Below are 11136 nucleotides of genomic sequence, written 5' to 3'. Positions count from 1 at the left end.
GATGTGGGGCTCGATCCCGTAACGCCGGGATCACGCCCTGAGCCGAAGGCAGACACTTAACCGCTATGCCACCCAGGCGCCCCTGGACCACATCTTCTTAATCCAGTCATCTGTTGAAGGGCATCTCGGCTCCTTCCACAATTTAGCTATTGTGGACAATGCTGCTATGAACATTGGGGTGCATATGGCCCTTCTCTTCACTACGTCTGTATCTTTGGGGTAAATACCCAAAAGTGCAATTGCTGGATCATAGGGTAGCTTCACGACGAAATGATTCCCACTTACACAGCAGTCTCTGTTACTGTCAGTTATTAAATGGAATTTGGAGGAGGAGTCCCTGACAGATATCAAAGACCCAATGTTCAGATAAAGAAGAATTACAATATTTTTAAATAAACCAACTATTGGTAATATGAGTCATTTCAATTGACATGATAATTTTAACTGGACCCCCATCCAAGTAAACGTTGTGTGAAGCTGAGTTCCTTCACCCAGTGTTCAATGACTACCCTGACCACTAGCTCTTTTGTAAAAGGGCAGGACCATGGCTAATCTGCAAGACTTAAGAACTTATTTATGCAAAGTGTGAAAGAAGAAGCAATTTAAAATTTCCTTTGGGAACTGCTTACTTCTTTGTAGCTCTTCTCAGGGCACCTATAAACTCTTTATTTCTCAGGCTGTAAATAAATGGGTTTAGCCGGAGAATGATAGTGGTATAAAATATGGAATACAATTTGTTCTGATCTTCAGCTCGGCCAGATGCAGGACGCACATGCATGAAGATGAGAGTGACATAGTACGATAAGACAGGGAGCAAATGGGCACTGCCTGTGGAGGCTTTGCTTTTGCCCTTTGCAGACTTCTTTTTCAGAATGTCAAAGAGCACACAAGTATAAGAGATTATGATGGTCATTAAAGTAGATATTTGCATTAAAGCTACAAAAATAAATATCATTAGTACATTAATAGATGGGTCATTGCATGAAATTTTGAACAGTTGTAAAATTTCACAGTAGAAATAATGTATTATGTTAGACCTGCAGAAAGTTAATCTTAACAAACTCATATGAATCAGGGGATGCAGAAAACCAACTGCTTTGAAATAATTATCAATTGAGTGCAGAGTCTGTTGGACATTATCACTGGATAAAGCAAGGGGTTACGTATGGCCTATAGTGGCCATAGGCCATCGCTAGCAAAAGGAAAGATTCTATAGTTGCACTGGGAGCAAAAAAATAAATTTGGGTGATGCACTCAGCTAAGGATATCATTGCAGTCATGTCTAAGAAATTGACCGGCATCCTGAGAGTTACAGAGTTTGAAGTGCATGCATCTAACCCACCAAGAAACAAGTACGTAGGCATGTGAAGATGGGCATCCTCCCAAACAAGAGCCATCAGTCCAGGGCTGCCCGCTTTATAGTGATGAGGTAGACGACCAAGAATATGAGGGAAATGGAGGAACTGCAGCCATGATCGCTCTGTAAGTCCCGTGAGGACCAACTCAGTTACTAGAGTCTCGTTTTCTTCTGACATATCCACATTTGATCACTGTAAAGGGAAAATATGTACCAAAGATAATCACTAAAAATAACAGAAAATAGTAGCATTTTATTTGCAAATTACATTGTACCTTAGTGTTGTTTTCCACTTAATTAGTAATTTTTAAAGTTTAACTCTCAGCCTATAGTAAATCTGTTTACGAATTCTTTGTTTAGGTATCTGACCCTAAAATTGGAAAAATCTGAAAAAAATGCAAATTTTGAGGCAATCTCAAAACCACGTGGAGGACTCTTGCAAGCAGAAGAGAGGCAAATATAAAACTATTGCATGTGGAAGAGAAATAGACTAATAATTTTACATAGGCGTGACGATGTCATTTTTATTGCACAAATTCATAAACAAAGGTTTCAGGACAAAAATATGTTGGGGAAATATTTGGAACTATGTTTTGCATATATAGGGTTAGTACCTACAAAACACATACATACACATACACAACCTCTTAGAACTGGGTAAAAGCAAGTTAAATAACCTGATGGGACAAACGGGAAGAAAATATAAACAGACATGTTTATGGAAGAGTAAGTTGACATGACTGATAAATATATGAAACACTGCTCATCCTCCATATTAATTAGGAATATTTTTTAAATTGATACATCATTTTAACTTGTCAGATAAGCAATAAAGCAAAATAAGAGATAATATCTGCTGATGATAGGAACTGAGAAAAGAAGCATTTTCTACTATAACTGGTAAAAATGCAAATTCTAACAGCCTCCTGAATCTGACACTATCTGTCAAGATTAGAAGTTTATATAAACTTTGATCACCAACCTTACTTGTGGATACATCTTCTAGAAATAATGTCACTCATATACAAAAATAAAGCACAAACATTGTACTTAATGCTTAATAAAGCATAGTTCATGAGGGCAAGGACTGGAAACAGAAAACTCACAACTATAACATAGTTGAATAAACTATGGCAAAATCTTACTTTGGAGAATTAGTCAGTCTTAAAGGGAATGTATTTGAGCTACACCAGTTAACAATAGGAGGTTTTCTCAATCTATTAAGTGAGGGAATCAAAATATAAAGAAGTTTAAATTTGATGGTCCCATTTATGTAATTTTTAAAAATTTTATGCATATAGGTAAATATGGTGGTATGAGTGTGAATAAAGAGGCAGAATAATATACCAACTTGCTAACATAGGTTTTCTCGTGCAGGAGTAGATATAGCAGTAGGAATAGAGAAAGCAGAAGAGAGAGAGATACTTCATCCCCCCACACACAAAGTTCATGACAAAAACATAACATATGTATCATAAGCCCTTTTTTATGTAATTTTGTTGTGTGTGTGTGTGTGTGTGTGTGTTTGCATCTGTGTGTCTGTGTGCATGTGTGTGCCTAGAAAGATATATAAAAGGATGGTCACAAGTACATTAATAAAAAAGAAAAAGAAAATCCTATTGTTTTTTTTTTTAAAGATTTTATTTATTTATGTGACAGAGAGACAGCCAGCGAGAGAGGGAACACAGCAGGGGAGTGGGAGAGGAAGAAGCAGGCTCATAGCAGAGGAGCCTGATGTGGGACTCGATCCCGCACCGCCGGGATCACGCCCTGAGCCGAAGGCAGACACTTAACGACTGCACTATCCAGGCGCCCCAGAAAATCCTATTGTTACCTTTAAAGAGGAGTACTTGACACTGAAAACTCTAATGTAAATTAGGAATAAATAGTCTGTAAATTTTTCTATGAAATATTTCTTAATTATCTTTAATTATTGATACTTTCTATGTAAATATTTGGTAATAGACTTTGACTATTAAGAGCAGTAATGATTTTTTGAAATAGTCAAAGATATTTAGAAATTGTTAATGATGGTGTCCAAGCATGGTAGTCATTTTTATAGTTTTCTTCATATGTTTCAGTACTTTTCTTACCTAATTTATTCCTAAGGAGTTTATATAGGTTTTACTGCTATTATGAATATAACAGCTGATATTTTCATGAAGTAACAAGATTGGTTTTCTTCTGTGACTTTTAAATGACATCTGAAAGAAATCAAGAATAGAATTTTCCAAATATCTCAGTGAATGTGTAACCTTCCTTAAAAGAGAAACAAAAAAATGTATTTACCATAATAATAACACTTGAAATAATAATAACTTACTCATTTAAAAAATCAATTTTATAATTTTATACATAGAGATGTTAAATGAGAATGCATTTTTAAAAACTGGGCTTGTTGTGGACAATGCTGCTATGAACAAACAGCAGGAAGATCAGTAGGAGAAGGAAGGGAAGAATGAAGGGGGGTAAACAGAAGGGGGAATGAACCAGGAGAGACTGTGGACTCTGGGAAACAAACTGAGGGCTTCAGAAGGGAGGGGGGAGGGGGACTGGGATAGGCCAGTGATGGGTATTAAGGAGGGCACATATTGCATGGTGCACTGGGTGTTATACGCAAATAATGAATCATGGAACATTACATCAACAACTAAGAATATACTGTATGGTGACTAAGATAACATAATAAAAAATTATTATAAAAAAATAAAAGAAAAGAAAAAAATAAAAACTGGGCTTGTTTAACCAGTGGGGAAAATGATGAGTTGCTATCTTCCATCTTCACTAAACTAAAAAAAAATTAATATTTAATTTACTAAACACAGACCCACAGGGATCCCTATTATAATATATACCCCTAAAAAGATTTACTGGAGTGTATTTGCTAAAAATAGACTATGTGAATGTTAAGGAAATGTCATTTTCTTTCCAAAGTGGAAGTTTGGTCCCAAATAAAGTGTCCTTGCTTTATTTGCAGCACAAATCACCAAATAATAGTTATTTCTAATGTCACTTCATTGAGTCAGTATAATTAAGCCAAGAGGTAGTAAGCTTTGGAAATGTATTTTCTTAAGAATAATGTGAACGATAGCTCTATTTTTACCTTCTTAAGACACCTCCATGCAGCAGCCCCTGGCTGCGAACTTATGCTAAGGATATAATAGGAAAACATGTTTGTGACCTTGCGGGCTTTACCGTAAAGGTCAGAGCACAGCGGCCGGAACGCCCAGCTTACACAGCAGTTGGGAACGCCCAGCTCGCTCAGGGCAGAAAGCTCCCCCAACCGAAACTTGATTGCTCTTGACAATAGCCCGCAGGGTCCATAGAAACATGTTTAAGATAGGCCTCCTTGCTGAGCGTTACATCATCTAATCCCGTGACCTTTCCCGTGACATACTACTATTCACTAGGATGTAATAGGGATTATTCCCTTGCTTGTCTTTGATTGTTTATTGCCAATAAATACATGAGGTTGCGGCTGTTCCGGGCGATCTCTGTCTTGGCGGTGGCAGGCCGGGCAGTTGTCCCCTGCACCCACGCTCTCTTCCGCAGGCTAACCTGTCTGTGCCTCGTCCTTCTCCCCAGTCAATGCCGTGGCGCTGAGGGCGGTGTCGCAGCACCTCCATACTGTTTACCTGAGTGGCTCCACCAGTTGCATTTCCACCAATGGTGTAAGAGGGTTCCCCTTTCTCCACATCCTCACAACATCTGTTGTTTCCTGATTTGTTAATTTCAGCCATTCTGACTGGTGTGAGGTGGTATCTCATTGGGGTTTTGATTTGTATTTCCCTGATTCCAAGTAATGTTGAGCATTTTTTCAAGTTTCTGTTGGCCATTTGTTTTTTGTTTTGTTTTGTTTTGTTTTGTTCTTAAAGATTTTATTTATTTATTCGACAGAGATAGAGACAGCCAGTGAGAGAGGGAACACAAGCAGGGGGAATGGGAGAGGAAGAAGCAGGCTCATAGTGGAGGAGCCTGATGTGGGGCTCGATCCCGGAACACCGGGATCACGCCCTGAGCCGAAGGCAGACGCTTAACCGCTGTGCCACCCAGGCGCCCCAGGCCATTTGTATGTCATCTTTGGAGAAATGGCTGTTCATGTCTTCTGCCCATTTATTGACGGGATTGTTCGGGTTTCAGTGCTGACTTTGATAAATTCTTTATAGATCTTGGATAATAGCCCTTTTTTTTTAAAGATTTTATTTATTTATTTGACAGAGACAGCCAGTGAGAGAGGGAACACAAGCAGGGGGAGTGCGAGAGGAAGAAGCAAGCTCTATCAACCCCTGAACACTGGGATCACGCCCTGAGCGGAAGGCAGATGCTTAACAACTGCGCCACCCAGGCGCCCCTGGTTAATAGCCCTTTATCTGAAGTGTCATTTGCAAATTTCTCTTCCCATTCCATAGGTTGCCTTTTAGTAATTATAACTAGCGGGTATTATGCTGAGCAAAATAAGTCAATCAGCGAAAGACAATTATCATATGGTTTCATTCATATGTGGAATTTAAGAAGTAAAAGAGAGGAGCATAGGGGAAGGGAGAGAAAAATAAGATGAAATCAGAGGGGGGAAAACCATCAGAGACTCTTAACAATAGGAAACAAACCGGTTGCTAGAGGGGAAGTGGGTGGGGGAATGGGGTAACTGGGTGAGGAGCGTTGAGGAGGGCACTTGATGTACTGAGCACTGGGTGTTCTGTGCAGTGGATGAGTAACAAATCTACATCTGAAACTAATGATACACTATATGTTAACTAACTGAACATAATAAATTTTAAAAAAAAGTAATATGAAACATCTCCAAGTTAGAATAAAGGAGACAGTGCTATATATATAAAACATATATATAACATTATATATTATATATTATGTAGTATAAGGGTATATCACAGAGCTTATTCCCTCACAATTCCATGAAATTTTAAGAGCTATGTGTTATAGACAGCCACCAAACTCAAAAGTTTAGGATGATCTTCATTCTGCAAAGTTACAAATAAGGTAGATACAAACTACATCGCTGTCTGAATTCTAAACTCTCTGCGTTATAAAAGTTAAAACGTTGAATGGTTATCATTTTTCCTATTTACTTCATTTTTCTATTATTTACAGTGAAGTTTTATAATATGTCTCTTCTACAGTAAGTCGTCCTTTCTCATCCATCACAAATTGATCACTGGTTGAGAAAAATCTCAATGCCTCACTGGAATTTGAATTTCTTGCATAGATATTCTGTTATCTAAAAACAAATTGCAAAACACTAAGTAATAGAAAATGTAGAGAGCACAGCACTCTCACCCAGTTCCCACAAAACACTGGGAAATTAGAAAGTGATGGTTTTCCAGACCACTCAAAATACCTCTTCCACTCTAAGGATCTGGAGGAAATACCACTTAGCTGCTAAGTTTGCTGGAATAGCTCTTCGATGACATAGACTTGGGTAGGAGGATGGGTGCAGTACCCAGCTCAAGTGTCATGGCCTTCCATAGTTCTCACTAAAGTTTTCATATATTTTATTAAATAAGTGCTTCTCAATTTATTGTAAAACCTTTGTTCATCTCTAGAGACTTTGAATAATTGCTCTGTTAATTGGGCCAAGTTCTTCACATTATTCTGGTAGTCTCACTCCTAGAAAGATGTTTTTCTCTTTATCATTTACATTTATCATATTTTTCATATCACATTAAGGAAATTAAGCATTTGGTCAATTAGATTGACATCAAATACTGCCTTTATTACTTAATATATATGTGTGTAAAGGTATAGCTTAGACTAGTGTGACCTACAAAGTCTGTGGAATTTTATTCCCATCATCTAAGGCTCAGGAAAAATAAGATTTTATAATTTAAATCTGTTATTCTATCTTACTACAACATACTGCCATATATAAAAATAGAAATTTCTGGAATAAACAAGTAAAATTTACACTGTGCAGATGACATGATACTATATATAAAAAACCCAAATACTCCACCAAAAAACTAGATAAATGAATTCAGTAAGTTCACAGAACACAAAATAAAAGAAATCTGTTGAAGTGGCAGGGAGAGAAAACAATCCCACTTACAATTGCACCAAAAGTAATAAAACACCTAGGAATAAACTTAACCAAGGAGGTGAAAAACCTGTGCCCTGAAAACTTTAATAAGAAGCACTGATGAAAGAAATTAAAGATGACACAAATAGATACTTCATGCTCATGAATGGGAAGAAAAAATATTGTTAAAAAGTCCATAGTACAAAGATCTGGTGAATCAAAGAAGTCTAAGCATGTGCATACTAAAATATGAGAATATCATCGAGTGAATAAACTCTATAATTTGCAATTTTTCCCTTAAACTGAGGTTGATAATGTTATATAAAATAATTGCAAATTTTACATAGGTGTATATAAACAGAGTAGAAAATAGACACATTTTAAGAGCTCAACTGATAATTAATTTACTGCACTGTAATATAAACAAAAATGGAGGACTAGCTAACAAAAACAAAACACCTTCTACAATATGGAACTCTGAAAAGGCCTAAGAAACAATCATTCCAGAAAGAACGGCACTCACTTTATATGAATAGTCTATGACTATTTGATGATTGTTGAACAGAAATTAGTGTTAGCCATTTTTATATATATATTTCTTTCCAGAAAACTAAATTTTGTGTAAATTTTCACTATTAACAATCATTTGAAGATTTTCTCCTCCCCTCAGATAAAAGGATATTCTTTTTTCTTTTTCAGATAAAAAAATATTCTGTCTCTTTGGTCATCAAAATCCAGAACAATAAAAAGAGATTCCATAGGAACTTAGCTAAATGCCCCATGAAATTTCCATTTTGGGGTAAGCGTCACAATAGTCATCAAACAGGAAGAGTTCTGACTTAATTATAATCACCTAATCTTCAGCAACTGGTTTGTCAAGCTTTAAGAGTAACTATTGTCAAGAACTGGTGTTAGTCTGCTATATTCATGGGGCCAGAAGATAGGAGGCAACCAGGTCAGAGGCAAAGAGCTTTATTACTCACAGCATTATTCAGCTTTTGTTCCAGTCCCTTGAAACTTAATTCCCATGACCTTATGTTAAGTGAAACTCAGTTCCCCTGTACATGTAATGAGTTGTGTTATAGGAGGAAACCCTGAGCTTAGAAAACCTGAATCTTCTATAATGGGCAGCAAATCGGTCTGCTCTTTGCTCTGAAGACACAATCTCCACATACGATCACATACTCTTCCCAAATTGCTGTACAAACATCCTTGAAAAGTCTAGAACAAAGATAGCCAATGCCTCTGCTTGTAAGGAATGCAGAAAAATGAAAGACCCATGGAGAATTGTGTTCCAACAATCATTATAGATAATTCTCAACCCTGGATGGACATTAGAGCCATCAGGGGAACTTTGAAAAAATACTGAGCCTAACCCTTAGCAATTCTGATTTTATTTGACCTGTTGGGTCCTGATGTTACAATTTCTTACAGTTGCTCCAGGTAATTCTTTCTGCAATCAAGAATGAGAACCACTAACCTATACTTTTAGAGGAAGATGTGGTAAAAGAAAGCAATCAAGATAAAATCCAATGACTTTTCATTAACTGCATTAGGGCTTATCTCCAGAGTCTGATGAGTGAGAGGATTATCTAGCTCTAAAATATCCTGTAAACTGGCAGCACCTGTAATGCTCCTACTCAAATGGGTGATATAGAAATAAGGTAGCTTCCAGGGGCGCCTGGGTTGCGCAGTCGTTAGGCGGCTGCCTTCGGCTCAGGGCGTGATCCTGGCGTTCCAGGATCGAGTCCCACATCGGGCTCCTCCGCTGGGAGCCTGCTTCTTCCTCTCCCACTCCCCCTGCTTGTGTTCCCTCTCTCGCTGGCTGTCTCTCTCTGTCAAATAAATAAATAAAATCTTTAAAAAAAAAGAAAAAAAAGAAATAAGGTAGCTTCCAAATCATCTCCACCATAAAATATAAAATTGGAAAGAATAAAAATGTCTGCAAAAAGCGTACAGAATTTTAGGGAAAATCCAGCAAATGCTCCCCAAACTTTTGGAAAGAAAAAAAAAAAGAAGAAGAAGAGGAATCCTGAAACCATAGCCAGGGCCTGACCTTCACCCCCTCAACTCCAAGCCTGTTGAGGGAGAGAAGTGGGGGGAGGGCAGGAAGAGGCTGACCCTATATCCATCTATAAGCTTCTTTTTATTTTATTTTTCCCTCCCACTTTCCCCTCCTGAACACTTCTAGATCTTTACTCACACTGCTTCTTTTTCCTTCCTCATTTTCTTCTTTCCCATACCATGAACTTCTTAGACACCTATTAGCATATAGTATAGTGATTAAGGGTAGAGATCCTGGAGCCAAATTGCTTGGGTTTAATCATTTTCAGGCACTTCTTGAAATTACTTACTTAATCTCTTTGTACTCCAGTTTCCTCATACGTACAATGAGGACAAAGTAGCTCTACTTCATAAGGTTCTATGAAGATTAAATGAGATACTACTTATACTTGGAACACTGCCTTAAATGAGTGTCATATAAATGTTTGCTAAATAAATAGATCTTTATATGGTATATCCCATATGATAAAAATGTTTTAAAAGTGTGTAAATTTTATATTTATATTTTAAAATTACATAAGAACATATGTATATTCTTTTTAAAAATGAACATATGTATTCCTCACCAAATATCCATGTATGAGTCTTTTATATTCTGGGACTTATGTTAAGCTGTGCCACTTGAGAATATTCAACTCAGTTTCATTAGTGACAACTGAAAGAAGAAATAGCTCAGTAAATTCTTACAAAGTAATTTCTTAGAAACTCACTTTAGCACCATGTTCCTTCCAATCAAACATTTTATTCAATCTGTTGAAAGAGAGAAAGGAATAGAAAAAGAACTTATAATAGTTTTCCAGACTTCACTGAATAGTTTTAAGTCCTTTTATTCACTCTGATAATAATCTAGCCAGTGCAATCCTAATAACTATGATTAGAGTAACAAAGTGCGTAAGTGATTGGGAAAATGTACCTTATGCCAGAAGTAATTTGGAATGAATCTTTAACTTTACTTCTTTTCAGTCTGGGATATACACCCTCTGGGAGAAGGAGAGAGCTTAAAACGCTGGGTATCAGTAGAACCTAAAAAAAATGTTTACTGAGGATTTCTGCACTGATAAATGGCACAGGAGGACATTGACATCATGTAATGTTACTTGAAGAAATTTAACATTAATGTGAAGTATAAAGAAAAGTAACTTGAATAGAATGATACTCATTTGAATGGAAAAATTGTAAAATGCTCAAGGTTAAAATTGTCCACAACAAAAAAAGAACATTATGGAAAACAAGAAATATAGATTGGAGAATTAAAGGATGACGACAGCAAAATTTATATGGAATGGTAGAAAGCTACTACAAGGATAAAAAGGGGAAATTCATGGCAGAATAAATTAGCCAACATCTTTAGAGGTAGGAGGGTGGATACAGGATACTTTGTAAAGGAAGCTAAATAACTACTTACTTAAGCAGGAGTTGAGAAAGTTTTGGAACAAGATTTTACTTTTTGCTTAGGTATACCTGGGAGAAGATATGTGAACTAAAAATGTTACGGAGCAAACAACATTTAGAGAGCAAGCAAGATCAAATAAACATCACAGGGATTTTTTCCAATGTTCAGCTGTCTAGAGTAAGTGTGATGTAATATATTTCACTAATTTGTCTTCCCTCCGTTCTCTGTTGAAAGTTGCAGAAATAAAGAAAAACACATTACAATAGTTCCTCCCTGAACTTGACAAAC

At 36.8% G+C, this 11136-nt stretch overlaps 1 pseudogene; it reads right to left on the bottom strand.

The window, feature by feature from the left end:
* Positions 1–625: 625 nt before the first annotated feature.
* Positions 626–1535, bottom strand: LOC103662036 (annotated as a pseudogene).
* Positions 1536–11136: the final 9601 nt, after the last annotated feature.

This window comes from Ursus maritimus, unplaced genomic scaffold (assembly GCF_017311325.1).
Source record: "Ursus maritimus isolate PB19 unplaced genomic scaffold, ASM1731132v1 scaffold_4, whole genome shotgun sequence".
NCBI classification, from domain to species: Eukaryota; Metazoa; Chordata; class Mammalia; order Carnivora; family Ursidae; genus Ursus; species Ursus maritimus.
The sequence above is the reverse complement of the archived record's forward strand: the minus strand, read 5'-3'. Positions and strand labels throughout refer to the sequence as shown.